Consider the following 14700-nt stretch of genomic DNA (forward strand, 5'->3'; position numbering starts at 1 on the left):
TAACAAAGACTACTCGGGTCATGTCAGAAGAAGCAGGGCATCAAACTCAAAGAGATCTCCAGTAGACAAATTTGGGGTAATGTGAACACCAACTTTTAATGGACTGATTCACATCAATTATGCTCAAATCTATGAGCACATGGTAGTGTGCAGACAGTAATACAGATAGTACGCAAAATGCATAGTGTCATAGCTACAAGATGTTTTATGTAAGCGTCATGGTAAACACACACACACACACACACACACACACACACACCTTACAGCAGATACGCAAAAGATAGAGACATGTTCAAAGTATTTCATTACAGAAAATTATCAAATCCCAAAGGAAGAGAGCAAGAAAGGAACCAAGGAGCTATAAAACAGTCAGAAAGTAATTAACCCAATGACACCAGTTCCTACCTATCGATAATGCTTTAAATGTAAATGGATTAAATTCTTCAAAAGAGGGTAGAATGGCTGAAAGGATTAAAAAAAAAAAAAGACGCAACTCTCTGCTCCTATAAGCAACTCACTTCAGCTTGAAAATCATACATAGGCTTAAAGTGAAGGGAGGGAGAAAGGTATTTCCTGCAAATACAAAGGAAAAGAGAGCAGGGGCAACTGTACTTCCATCAGAGAAAATAGATTCAAGTGAAAACAGTGAGAAGAGACAAGGAAAGCCGTTATATGACCGCAAAGAGTCAATTCCTCAGAGGTTAGAACATTGTGAATATTTATCCACCCAACATCAGTACACCTGAGTATAGTGAACAAATGCTAGTGAATCTGGAAGTTCTGGTAGTAACACAATAACAGTAGGGCCCTTCAATACCCCCTTTCATCAACCAGGAGATCACTCAACACAGAACAGCAGCAAGGGAATATTGGACTTGAACTCTATGTTAGAACAAATGGACCTAACAGACTGGGACAGAACAGCAGAATACACATTCTTCTTAAGTGGCATGGAACATTTTTCAGGGTAGATCATATTAGTCTACAAAACAAGTCTTTTTTTAAAAAAAAAAAAAGTTCATTTATTTATTTTGAGAGAGAGAGAGAGAGCATGAGTGGGCAGGCCCAGGGAGGGAGAGGGAGAATCCCAAGCAGGCTCCACACTGTCAGTGCAGAGCACAACACGGGGCTCAATCTAATGAACAAGGAGATCAGACCTGAGCCGAAATCAAGAGTCAGAGGCTTAACCAACTGAGCCACACAGGCTCTTTGGGACAAATCTTGAATTTAAGATGATAGAAGTCATATCAAGTATTTTCTCTAACAGCAATGGCATGAAACTAGAAATGAGTAACAGGAAGAAAATGGAAACATTCACACGTGGGTGGAAATCAGTACACTCCTGAACCACCAATGAGTCAAAGGAGAGCTCAAAAGGGAAAGCAAAAATAAAAATCCAAATTAAAAAGTTTCTGCACAGCAAAAACAAACAAACAAACACACACACACACACACACACAATCAACAGAGTGAAAAGACAACCTACAGAATGGGAGAAAATATTTGTAAACCCTATCTGTGATAAGGGGTTAATATCCAAAACATGTAAGGAGTTCACACAACTCAAGAGCAAAAACCCAAGTAACTATTCAAAAATGGGCAAAGGGCCTGAATAGACATTTTTCCAAAGAAGACACACGATGGCCAACAGGTGCATGCAAAAGTTACTCCGCATCAGTCATCACTGGGGAAATGCAAGTCAAAGCCACAATGAAATCTCGCCTCACACCTGTCAGAAAGGCTAGGATCAAAAAGACAAGAAATCACAAGTGTTGGTGAGGATGTGGAGAAAAGGGAACTCTTGTGCACTGCTGGTGGGAATGCAAACTGGTGCGGCCACTGTGGAAAACAGTGTGGAGTGTCCTCAAAAAGCGAAAAATAGATCTACCCTACGACCCGGCAATTCCACTACAGGGTATTTGTCAAAGGAAATGAAGTCACTAGCTTAAAGAGATACAGCCCCCGCCCCCCCCACGTTCAAGCAGCACTTCGTCAAGATACGAAAGCATCCTAAGTGTCTGCCAACAGATGAATGCATAAAGAAGGTATAGTTTACAAGCACAGTGAACTATTATACAATATTTTAAAAAAAGGAAACCCTGACATTTGTGCCCACATGGACGGGCCTGGAGGACATTGCTCAGTGAAACGAGCCAGACACAGAAGGACAAATATTGCATCAATTCCCCATGTGGCATCTAACAACATTGAAGTCACAGTAACAAATTATAGAAGAGTGGCTGCCCGGAGCTCGGGCTGAGGGGAGAGGAGGAGACTTTGGTCAGAAGACGCCAACTTCCATTGGCGGGACCTAACGCACGCCTCGGTGACTACGGTTGATGGCGCTGCGTTGTGCTCTGGGGGGCTGCGAGAGAGAAGATCCTAAACATTCTCCCTGCAAAACACGGGAGGGTAGGTATGCGAGGTGACGGGTGTTGCCTGGGCAGGGGTAACCACCTCACAACGTGTTTGCGCACCCAAACATCACACAGTATGACCAAAATTCATGCCGTCTTCATCAATCACCCCTCCTTAAAGTTGGAAAAGATAGGCATGGTCCTCAGGTGCCCTTGGAGGATGTTGGGAATCAACCCGTTATTCTGAACAAGAGGAAATAAGGAAAATATGTGCTTTGTCGGATACACAAAGTCTACCTTCTGGCGACCACACTGTATGTATCGAATCTATTGACCACGACCCAATCAGGTATAGAAACAACTTCTAGCTTTAAATGCATCCGTGATGGGGCGCCTGGGTGGCTCAGTCGGTTAAGCGGCCGACTTCAGCTCAGGTCATGATCTCGCGGTCTGTGAGTTCGAGCCCCGCGTCGGGCTCTGTGCTGACAGCTCGGAGCCTGGAGCCTGTTTCAGATTCTGTGTCTCCCTCTCTCTGACCCTCCCCCATTCATGCTCTGTCTCTCTCTGTCTCAAAAATAAATAAATGTTAAAAAAAAACCTTTTTTTTAAAAATAAATGCATCCGTGAGTCAAAAAGGTAGGCGCTTAAGGCCATTAGCTCAAACCACGTACACTGCTGACAGGGCTACTGTGCAGAACGCTCAAATCAGGCTATTTACAGACCCCTTGGATCTCCTTTCCTGGGGACAGGGTCAGAGGGCAAGGGGCAGGTGGCCCCCGAGGTCTTCCTGCAGCTGGGCACAGCCATGTGATTTGTGTGAGCTCGTGAGCAGAAACTTAAGTGCAATTTCCCACGTGCACTGTTCCTTCCTCCAGGGCAACCGCTGGCGTTCCCAGAGCGGCTGCTCCCCCAGCCTGAGCCCGGAGGGAGGAAGTGCAGTGACCCGGCCGCCGGCGGGCGGTGGCGTGGAGCGTGAGCAAGAAATAAGCACTGAACTGTGGGGGCGGCTAGTTGGCAGCATGACTGACCGTCCCGGCTGACCCAGGAACGTAGTGTAAGGAGAGCACAGCGTTGTGGCCTTGGTTCAGTGGCCAGGTTGGGACGGAGAGGAAATTGTTTGCAGGGGCTGGAAGCACGGTTAGTGTGGACTTGGCGTCACTGTTCCAGATCACGTGTGTCCGGGCAAGACCCTGCAAGCTCAGTGCTGCTCTGCGTGGGTCATCGTGGCCGCACTTCGCAGAGCACTGTAAGCAAGAGGTTAGCTCAAGGACACTCGAAGAAAGCCAGGAGGCCAGGGCTGGAGTGAGCCCAGACATGGGAGAGCCTCAGACTTCTCAGCCCCAGCTGCTGAGTTAAAACTCAAACTGAAACCTAACCCGTGTCAGGGCACCTGGGGGCTCAGTCGGTTAAGTGCCCGACTCTTGGTTTCAGCTCAGGTCATGGTCTCATGGTTTCGTGGGTTCGAGCCCCGAGTCTGGCTCTGCACTGGCAGCATGGAGCCTGCCTGGGTCTCTCTCTCTCTCTCTCTCTCTCTCTCTCTCCTTTTCTCTCTGCCCCTACCCCACTCACACTGTCTTGTGTTTCTCAACATAAATAAACTTAAAACAAAATACCCACCTCGAATGTATCCCTCAGTGAGGTCTCACAGGGTGGGCCACACGTGCAGGCAGGGGCTTTGCAGTGACCCCCAAGGGAGAAGCTAACACTCGCAGTCTGTGACTGCGGGAGCACGGCTGAGGGCCCGGCACGTGGAAAGTGCTGTGGATGTTCCGCGGTGGCGGTGACCCTGGTACCGCTTAGATCCACGTGGGTTTCAAAGGCACAACCGGTGGCAGCTGGTGGCACGGAAAGAAAAGTGGGGCCCCCGTGGCCCTGGATCCACCCCTACGTCGTCCCCTTGTTTCGGGAGCGGCTCCTTGACCGCTCGGAAATGCAGGACCGAGACCCTCCCTCAGTGCCCAAACCAGCGCCCGGCCCAGACTCCAGGTCCAGTCAAGGCTGGTGCCTGGTGACCCTGGCACCCCACACCCATGTCCCCAGGGCCCGGGCAGGGCCGTCATGTCCTGAAAATAGCCACAGAGGCGCCAACACATCTAACATCACTTCCCCCTGGATGAGCTCGCCCGCCTGACAGCCCAGCTCTACTCCTACACCGGCTGCACCCCAACATATCACTGTACATAATAATTACATGTAACTATAGCTCCTGTGGGGGCTCCAAAGGGGGGGTGGCTCCTGTGGCTCCTGTGGCTGCTGCCAGTCCAGCTGCTGTGTCCCCATCTGCTGCCAGTGCAAGGTCTGAGGTGTGGCCACTGGTCCAGGCGGTCCCTGCACCCACAGGCTCTGTAGCAATGGCCAGTGTCCTGAACTCCTGTAGCACACCCGTGGGTCCGTTGTCCTCTGGACTGTGGCACCTGGTGGCCAGCCCTCAGCACTCAGCTCTGCAGCCCTCCAGCCACAAAGGCCCCCAGCGCCCTGTCCCCTCCCGCACCGTTCCCGATCTCACCTCCACACCTCTCGGGGCCATTGGGTGCCTCCAGTGAGCCTGCCGGGAGCATCGCGAGTCAGATGCCCTTTGGCCGGGGCCCCTGCTGGCCCTCTCCCCAGCCCTCCTGCCCCTGGCGCCTGCGTCCCTCCCTCTCCACCCCACTTGGGCTGCCCGAGCCGGGGTCACCCTTGAGTTCTAGCTGCAGGACACAGAGGCATTGGTGCCGGGCTCCTCCCTGAGGGAAGGGGTCTCCAAGCCCTTCCCTTCCTTGTTGGCCAGGGTTCAGGTCCTTTGCTCATTGCTGGGATTGTCTGGTAAGCGTTCAGTCCAGATCTTCTAAATAAATACATCCAGTGCCTCCTGAAAGTTTGCCCTTGAGTCTGTGTTTCAGCTTCCGTGTGATTACAAACATGCATAACATTTATACAATCCCACTCCTGTGCTTTTGGGACCAACACCCCAGCCCCGCCATGGTCCCTCTGGTATTAGTTCGCTGGAGCCACCTTAACAAACCACCACGGACCGTGGCTTCAACCACAGATGGTCACCGTCCCCCGGTCCTGGAGGCCGGAGCCCGAGGTCCAGGCATGGGCAGGGCCGGGTCCTCCCGAGTCCTCTCTCCTTGTGTGTGGACGGCCGTCCTCTCCCAGTGTCCTGTGTCCTCAGGGGGTCATCCCCCCGTGCGTGTCTCATCTCTGTGTCCACATGTCCCCTTTATGGAAGGAGCCCAGTCTTGTTGGATCTGGGGTCTCCCAGTGCAGCGTGACTTCCTCTTAACTCATTGTGTCTGCAACAGCCCCATTCCCATGGGAGGCTCCGCTCCGAGGCCCTGGGCTCAGGACTTGGCCGTGAGAGAGCAGTGGAGCTCACACACATTGGGGCTCGTGGGCAAGGCAGGGAGCAGGGAGGGGGCTACGTGGGCCTGGAAGCTCTCGGGGCAGCTCCTCACAGACCCCCAGGCAGCGGGCACCTGACCGAACCACAATGAGAGCGTGTCAGCTCAACAACGTGGAAATTTCTAGACGTTCTTCTGAGCTTCAGTTTTAGTAAATTTGTTTAGTAAGGTTGACCAGATGCCAACCACAGCCTCCCATGAAAACTCCTGAAGGTGCCAGATTACAAAGTGACTTTTTAAAGGTCACCGAGCTGTTCAAAAAGCAAAGAATCCTCAGAGCCAACAACTGAGGGAGTTCTGAATCCACGATGGCCAGAAACAGGCACGAGTGACACCAGGAAGGTCATCGGGACACCGTTGGCCCAGGGTAGAGGCGAGAAAACGTCCTCCCCGACACTTGTCAGAAGCCCATCCTCCCAAGCACCTGCAGCCCGACCTGGTCTGCCCTCGCCCTTAAGCAGGTGTCGGAGATGCCCCAGACGAAGTTCCAAGGAGCCAGAACCCGAAAATCACAGCACACACACACACACACGGGCCTCACGAGACAGGGCCAGCTGCAGCTACAAACAGAAGAATCAGTCAAGCGAGAGCTCTGGTTACTGAAGTTATCAGACACAGTACAAAGTAAGAACTTTAGAAAGAACTAAAAAAGTAAATAAAAGAGCCGACTGAAAACAGGCGCAAGAGGTAGGTGAGCCTAAACCCAACCAAGCTATTGGAACAGTAAGCACAGAAATTCTGTAAATGAAAACCGTAATAACTGAATTATGTGCGGTTTATTACGTGTCAATTACACCTTCACAAAGCTCTTAATTTTTTTTTTTACTTGTATGGCTGTTAAAAGACCTAACTTTCAATTTAATAAGCTAATTTTTGATGACATGAAAAACAAAACAAAACTCATTGGGTCTGGCGAGGCCAGATGAAAAGAAAATTAATGGGCAGATAAGCACGGAGACGTTATCTGTAACACAGCGTGGACACAAACACACGGGGAATCTGCGAGTAGGCACGGAAGATTGAGCAAGAAAGTCCAGCACGCAAACAACCAGACTCCCAGAGGAGGCAACGGACGTGATGAGGGGGGAGCCAACACTCAGAGACAATGTGGGAGAATTTTCGAGAATTTATGAAAAATGCTAACAGATTCCTGAGTTCCAAATGAGATAAACAGAAGCACACACACTCTCACTCAGGACAGTGAGCCTGAGGAAAAGTCAGCCTTCCAACAAACGTTCATCAGGCATCTTCTTTGTGCCTGGAGCTATCCAGAAGCTAGGGACGCGATGGAGCGTAAAAGCAACAAGATCTCGGTCTCAACAAAAAGCAAAAATGGGCCATTAAATTGCAGAGTGTTCCAAAGGAAGAAGATGAAACAGGGAAGGTGGTCCATGTTAAAGGATGGTTAGGGGGGGCCTCCTCGGGAACGCGTCCTTGAACACTCAGCAAAGCAGCGAGCCATGCGCCTCCCAGGGAAGCACCCTCTCGGCCAGCCGGTGCAAAGGCCCCAAGGCAAGGGTATGCCCAGAGTGTTTGGGAGAATTCAGCAAATCCACTGATTTGGGATTTTTTCCCACTGATGTGGGAAATTTTAGCACATCTCTCAGTTACTGTGGGATCCAATGGCCAGTAAGGTCAGCAAGTTCATAGCAAGTTTGAAGTGCACGGTGAGTAGGTTAAATCCACTGGGTACGTATAGACTCTGACACCCAGTGATCGAGGACTGGGCATTTGTGAGCCCACATCAGACCTCAGTATGGCCGTCCACGTACTCACTATTCGGCTAGTCTCGGCCCAGTTGAATGGAATGTTCTCCAAGCACTCAATGACTTTTGAAAATCATTATCACAAAGATAACTGTAAAAGCCCCACATTTCTGGAACTTTAAAAACATGCCGCCCCATAAGGCATTTAGAAGAGATTTTACATCAAAACCAGCTTGACAGGCTTGAAATGGTACAGACATAGAGAGGATTTATGGCCCTACGTGTTTACATGAAACTCAAGGCAAGGGGCCTTCTCACAGGGTGTGGAGGGTGCAGGCGGAGGTCACCCGGAAAGCAGCGATGGGAACTGCCGACCCCTCCTGGCCCCGCGGAGACCCTGCCGTCACCAGCGCCCCCCGCCGGTCCCGCCTGACGTCAGCCCCCCTGTCTCTCGTGCAGCCTGACCCCCACCCCCTCCCCACGCCGCCCGACCTTCGTCACAGGAAGGTAGAGGCCGGCTCCGCGGTCCAGGAGGTCACCGGGCCACAGGACCTCCACGGGGAACGGCCCAGCCTCTCCCACGGGTGACCCACGGCACTTGGCCTGATTCTGTTAGGACCCCAGCGGGATGCCACGACCCCTGTGAATGAATACACTGTCCACCCTAACCCCCACCTCTCACTCGGGTGCTTCTCCCGCAGCTACGGACAGGGGATCCTGCCCCCCGTGGCTCTGGTCACTGGCCCCGGGGCCTGCCCTCCGGCACCACTTCCTGCGTCCTGATGCCCAGCCGGGCCACCTGGGGGCCGTGCAGGTGCACGCCTGCTCCCCCCGTGGCCGGGAGGGTGCCAGGCCCCGGGCTCGCCGAGGAGTAACTCGGCCCGTCTTAGGGGATCCCGGCCCATCCCTGGGACTCTTTGCAGAGGCCTTCCCGGGAGGCGGCAAAGAATCAGGGCAGGGTTTACACGGAAGCAGGGCCTGGAGGCCTTCACGGCTGTTGCCCGCGAGGCTTTCCGCTGGCAGGGGGCTCCCCAGTCGGCAAGGAAGAAAAGACATCCCAAGAGAGGGATGCTCAAAGCACCGTTGCAGGCTGAACTGTGTCCCCCAAACTCATGTTGAAGCCCCAATACCCAGCATCCCAGGACGTGACCGTGTCTGGAGACGGGTCTTCACAGAGGTGACTGAGGTAACATTCGGTCACCGGGGTGGGTCCTGATCCCGTGTGACCGGGGTCCTTGCAAGAAGAGGGGATCGGGACACAGACACGCACGGAGGGACGACCCCCGTGAGGACACAGGGAGAGGACGGCCGGCCACACGCAAGGAGAGAGGCCTCGGGAGGCCTGGACCTGCCCACGCCTGGACCTCGGGCTCCGGCCTCCAGGACGGGGGGACGGTGACCTTCTGCAGTGTGAGCCCCGTGTGTGATGTGTGTACCACAGCCCAAGCAGACTCAGGTGAACCAGGTGCCACATGCAGAGAACCACAAAGGGCTCAGCGTCTCTGGAAGGTGACGGGAGGGTCTCGGGTGGCAAGTGGACGTCCACGGGAACCATCACAAGACGCGAAACTGCTTCACCAGTACAGGGCACAGGACGAGAGAGGGCAGTCCAGATGGAGGACAGGTGAGACAGAGACAGAGACAGAAAGAGATGGAGATAGAGAGAGCCAAAGAGAGACAGAGAGAGCCAGAGACAGAGAGACAGAGATAGATAGACAGTGGGAGAGAGACAGAAGCAGAGAAAGAGATAGAGACAGAGACAGAGCCAGGGCCAGAGACAGAGAGACAGACAGACATAGAGACGGAGCTAGGGCCAGAGATAGAGATACAGAGATAAACAGAGAGGCAGAGACAGAGCCAGGGCCAGAGAGAGAAAGACAGAGGGAGACAGAGGCAGAGGGACAGAGAGACAGAGAGACAGAGACAGACAGAGGGAGAGAGACAGAGACAGAGAAAGAGACACAGAGATATCCCCGGGTGGGGCCTGGGCTGAGGGAGAGGGAGGCCTTTGCCCACTTTCACTGTAACTTTGGCACTGGTTGGCGTTTTATGTACACGCGCACAGATATTTCTCCTTATTTACCTCATAACTGGAAACGTGTGCCTTCTGACCACCTCCATTCACCGCGCCCCCCGAGCCCCCAGCCCTTCTCTGGCAACCACCAATCTGTTCTCTGTTTCTGCGTGTTTATTTCTTATTTAAGATTCCACACATAAGTGCAATCATGTGGTGTTTGTCCTTCCACTTCTGGCTTATGTCACCGGCAGAGCAGCCTCAAGGGCCATCCACGTCGCCGTGGATGGCAAGATTGTGATAACACGTGAAAGCGATATGGTGCTGGGGACGGAACATCCACAGAGACGATGTCCAGGCAAGGAGCAGCTCCGGGACTCAGGCACACCCTGCCGGACACCCGGGAAGCCGCCCACGCCCATGGTCACTATCAGGAAGCAGCTGGCCGCCTAAGCCAGACGTGCGGGAAGTCAGACCCTGATCTCCGGCAAGAAGTCCAGAAAGCCGAACTATAATCCTGGCCCCAAAGAGCCAGGGCCTCATGACTGACGCCCGCCTTAACTGTGGTCCTACACCAGAGCCAGCCACATGGGGCACCCTGGCTTCCCGGCAGCCGCCGCAGCCCCTCAGGGCACAGCTGAGCCTCCCTTTCCACGCCCCCCCCCACAACCGTGGGGGTCTCCGCCCAAGGCCAGTGCCGGAGGCCGACCCTCTGGTCACAGCAAGTTCTGAGAGACAGAGGCATAGTTTGGCTATTTCCAGGGTGCGGCCGGTCCCAGACGAGGACACGCAGTCACCCGGACAGAGTCAAGCTCATGGGCAAGTAGCCGCATATGCAGGCTAACAGCCAAGCGCGACCCTGGCCCACGTCCTTGCCAGCCTGAGACCACCCTCGGCAGAGGGCTCCCCATCGAGCCTTGTCCTCACCGTGGCTCAGACCCGTGCCCCCAGAGCTTCTCCGTGAGGACCTCGGCCCCTGGGCCCACATCCGACGCTTTCACACGTGCCATGAAATGCATCTTGGTCCTGGTCCCCACCCTCCCGCAGCCCTCCCAGCCCGCCTCTTGCAAGGGTCCCAGGACCCTGCCCTCGGGTCACCTCATCGGGCTGGACCCCCACACAGCCCCACACTGGCTCGTCTGAGGGCAGGTCGGGATTGAAAACCAGAGCTGAATGGTTTCAGACTCACTGTTTTCCCCACAACAACATCCCGAACTTCCTGGCTATTGGGGCAAAGACAGAAACACCCTGGCTACATGCTGTTCATTGTCCCAGAGAGAGAGAGACCAGACCAGACCCGCGGCTGATGGAAAGAGAATCCTCACTGAGGCTCAGGATCCCGGGAGAATCGGTCGGGGGAGGGGGGTGCATAAGGGTCGCTGGTCTGGTGCCAGGCTCACCCTGACCACCTGGACACGCAAGAGCAATTCTTGCTTTGACCACAAGGTGGCCCCAGGCGCCGGTCACAGCCTGCAGACCAGACCAGCCGCCCCCGAAATGGGGCTCCTCTGCTTGCTGGCTGTGGGTCCTGGGCTCCGTGCCTCGGTGTCCTTATCTGTAAAGTGGGGGTCATGATGACATCTACCCCTGGGGGCTGTGGGATGGGAACCCCTGGGGCTGTGGGATGGGCTCCGTGAACATGGCAAAGGACCGGGTCTGCTCACCCCCTGGTCTGCACTGCTCCCACAGGGACCGCCCTCTGGGTGTCAACATGGTCTTGGCAGGAAGGCGGCCACCCCGGCCGAGCATGAGACCCCAGCAAAGTGCCACGCAGCAGATCTCCTTACAGGTGGCCGGCCTTCGTGGTTCTGGGGTGCCAGCTCCGTTTTTGCCCGGAGCAACAGTGGTCCCCGAGCCATCCGGGTTGGGATTCGAAACCCCCTGCCTGCAAGGTCTCCAGCAAAGGAAAGCAGCCCGGGTTCTTCTGGACCCAGGGCGGTCGCCTCCCGGGGGGGGGGGGCAGGGGCAGCGGGCAGGGGGTGTAGGTTGCTGGGGGCTGTGCACTGTGTCCTTGAATGATGGGGTCCTGCCAGGGCACTAATTGATGCTTTGGAGCAACTAAGTGCCAACTCATGTCTGTGCAAATATGACCCTCGAAGGCCTGGGGGTGGGGGTGGGCAGAGTAGGGGGGATGCTCAGGCTTCGTCACCCCGACCCCTCCTGCCCCTGCAGGTCCAGCTACACAGAGTTTAGTGCTTCAGCATGTCTGCCTGGGGCCCAGCCGAGCCGCGCTCCCTGCCCTCCCCGCCCATCCAGCCTTCCTGTTCCCCAGGGTCCATCTCGCTCTTGATCCCCTGAGATAGTCCCCATCTGACCATCCAAGGTCCAGCGTTGGAGTCAGGTCAGGACTACGACCCTGGTCCGGATCAGGCAGGAGCCATGCAGGCCTCCGGCTGAGTCCCGAGGGCCCTGGTGCTTCTCACCCATGACACGTGGACCCGGCCCGAGCAAGTCAGGTCAAAGCAGAGGACTCTGGGAAAAAAGTGCAAAACAACGCAGAAGAATGGGCGCTTTTAAAGTTTAAGAAAACAAATAAATAAAATTTCCCTGGGGGAGTGGCACAAACAGGAACCAGGAAGTGTCTGTCCAGCATTTCACCTGACCCTGGCAGGTATATACAGGGCCCCCGGCCCAGGAGGCTCCACACCTGAACACCTCCCCTCTGCACCTGCGTCTCTGACCCACTCCGCCCACAACCCACCAGAACCATGGGCTGCTGTGGCTGTTCCAGAGGCTATGGCTCCAGCTGTGGGGGTGGCAACTCCAGCTGCTGTGTCCCTCTCTGCTAAAGTGAAAGATCTGAATAATGGCCGTGGACCTCAAGTGGCCAGGAAATCCACCGCACTCCCCAGGCAATGACCATGCCCAGCCCCAGCCCCCCCCGGAGCACGGCTCTTAGCCTGCTGTCTTCTGGAATAGGACAGTCTGTATCTCTTGACCCGGAAACAGAGTCCCCCCATCCATGCTGTTGGCTTCACCCTAGAAATCTGCTCACCATACACCTCTATTCCCCTCCTGGCACAAGACCCTGGGGTGGGTGGTTCCTCCTCTGTCACAACAGCCACAGCACTAGCTGGACCCGAGACGACCTTGGCCCTCCACGCCCCACCAGTGAAGAGCTGTGTCCAGCTTCGAGGCCAGGGGGCAGTGGGTGCGGGTCCACACCAGACCAGAGCACCTCTCCCGTGAGGTCCGACTTTCCCCAGCGCTTAGGAATGGTCTGCTCTGCGGGCAGCTCTCCCACATGTTACCTTTGCTCTTTGGGATCTGCTACAGTCCAGGCAGACTCTGTGTCCCTCTAAATAAACACACTGTCCCCTCAGTCCTTCTGTCCCCTGTGGTCCCTCATTCTCCTCTTTCCAGTGGGCAGAGGGCAGCATCCGGAGAACTGCCTCATTGGGCTCCGGCCTCACGTTGCCTCCTCCGTGAACCCAATCCCTCCTTGGGCATCCGTGCACCCCAGGTATGCATGAGGTTGGGGGACCTCTTGCGGAGAGGATCTGGACCCACATGGGTAACTCTCCTGGTCTTGAAGGAGGCCTGGGGCTGTGAGAAGCATCTATTCTTACGGGAGAGGATCTGCCGTGCCCGGCCAAGGTCAGGGCTCGCCCACCCTTGTCCTCTTGACCCAACCACCTGAGAGAAAAGGGGGCAGGGGCAGACTATCTGCACGCAATGCTCAGCCTCAGTAAACCCCGTGTCATCTCGTGGCCCAGAAAGCCCTGCTGCAGACCCATGTCTCAGAGTGAAATCCAGCAAGACACAGCTGGAAGGGAGTGGGGCCATGACTCCCGGTGCTTTCTGGTCTCATAGTGGTCTGGACATTGCTGTGAAGGTATTTGGTAGATGTGATCAGCATTTAAATCGCCTTAAGAAAAACTCATGCGGGCAGGCCCCATCCAATCAGTGGAAGGTCCCAAGAGTAAAGACAGGTTTCCAGTGAAAGAAGGAAGCCCCTCAGGACAGTAACTCAGAGACCTCGCCCGAGCTTGACACCTGCCCACCCGCCCCACGGCCACACGAGTGGTGGCAGTGGCATGCCACAGCGTGGCAGGGGGTGGTACAAGCAGCAGGAAGCTCGCCGAGACCCCCATGATCCATGACAATGTCTGAGACCTTTCAGGACCTTCCACAAAGAGTCAGGGTGGGGCGTTGCCACGTTGGTCTGGACCGTCTGTTTGAAAAAGGGAAGGTTCCAAGACAGAAGACTTGTGTCATGGGGCGCCTGGGGGGCTCAGTCGGCTGAGCTTCCGACTTCGGCTCAGGTCATGATCTCACAGTTTGTGAGTTCGAGCCCCGCATCCGGCTCTGTGCTGACACCTCGCGGAGCCTGGAGCCTGCTTCAGATTCTGTGTCTCCCCCTCTCTCTGCCCCTCTCCTGCTCTGTCTCTGTCTCTCAATGATAAATAAATGTTAAAAAAAAATTAATAAAATGAAATAAAATAAAATAAAATAAAATAAAATAAAATAAAATAACACTGACTGGGCACTGGGGTAGTTCAGTCAGCTGGGTGTCCTCCTCTTGATTTTGGCTCAGGTCATGATCCCTGGGTCATGAGATTAGGCCTCAGGCTCCATGCTGAGTGTGGAGCCTGCTTAGGATTCTCCCTCTCTTCAAAAAAATAAAAAATAAAATAACACGAATAACGTGGCCCACAAGTGCAGATTTCCAGTTCCAAGACCAACAAGTCCTGGGGAAGTGACTTACAGCACAGTGTATACTATGTTACAATTGGAAAATATGTTACAAGTGTATGCAATACCTGCTGTGTGTTTGGTTGTGTTTTTTTTTTTTTTAATGTTTATTTTTGAGAGAGAGAGAAAGAGAGAGAGAGAAAGAGAGAGTGAGCAGGGGAGGGGCAGAGACAGCAAGACAGAATCCGAAACAGGCTCCAGGCTCTGAGCTGTCAGCACAGAGCCCGATGCCAGGCTTGAACTCATGAAACTCGAGATCATGACCTGAGCCTGTGCTGTGTGTTTGAAGGGAAGCAACGTGTCACTCGGGAAGGGAAGTTAACTGTTTTGTGGCCATCACTTCCCCCTGTTGTACGCTGAAACTTACAAGCGTTGTATGTCGGCTGTATCGCAATGTAACTTGGGGGAGATAAAATTCAGTTTTATAAGCAGGGAGTTTATTCCCATGATAATAAGAGGTTAACACGGAAAAACTAAAAAATAAGTAAAAGAACACAAGGAAGCCCATTACACATAAACACAAAGGGCATATTTTTGCGGAGCCT

Source organism: Prionailurus bengalensis, chromosome D1 (assembly GCF_016509475.1).
Source record: "Prionailurus bengalensis isolate Pbe53 chromosome D1, Fcat_Pben_1.1_paternal_pri, whole genome shotgun sequence".
NCBI lineage: Eukaryota > Metazoa > Chordata > Mammalia > Carnivora > Felidae > Prionailurus > Prionailurus bengalensis.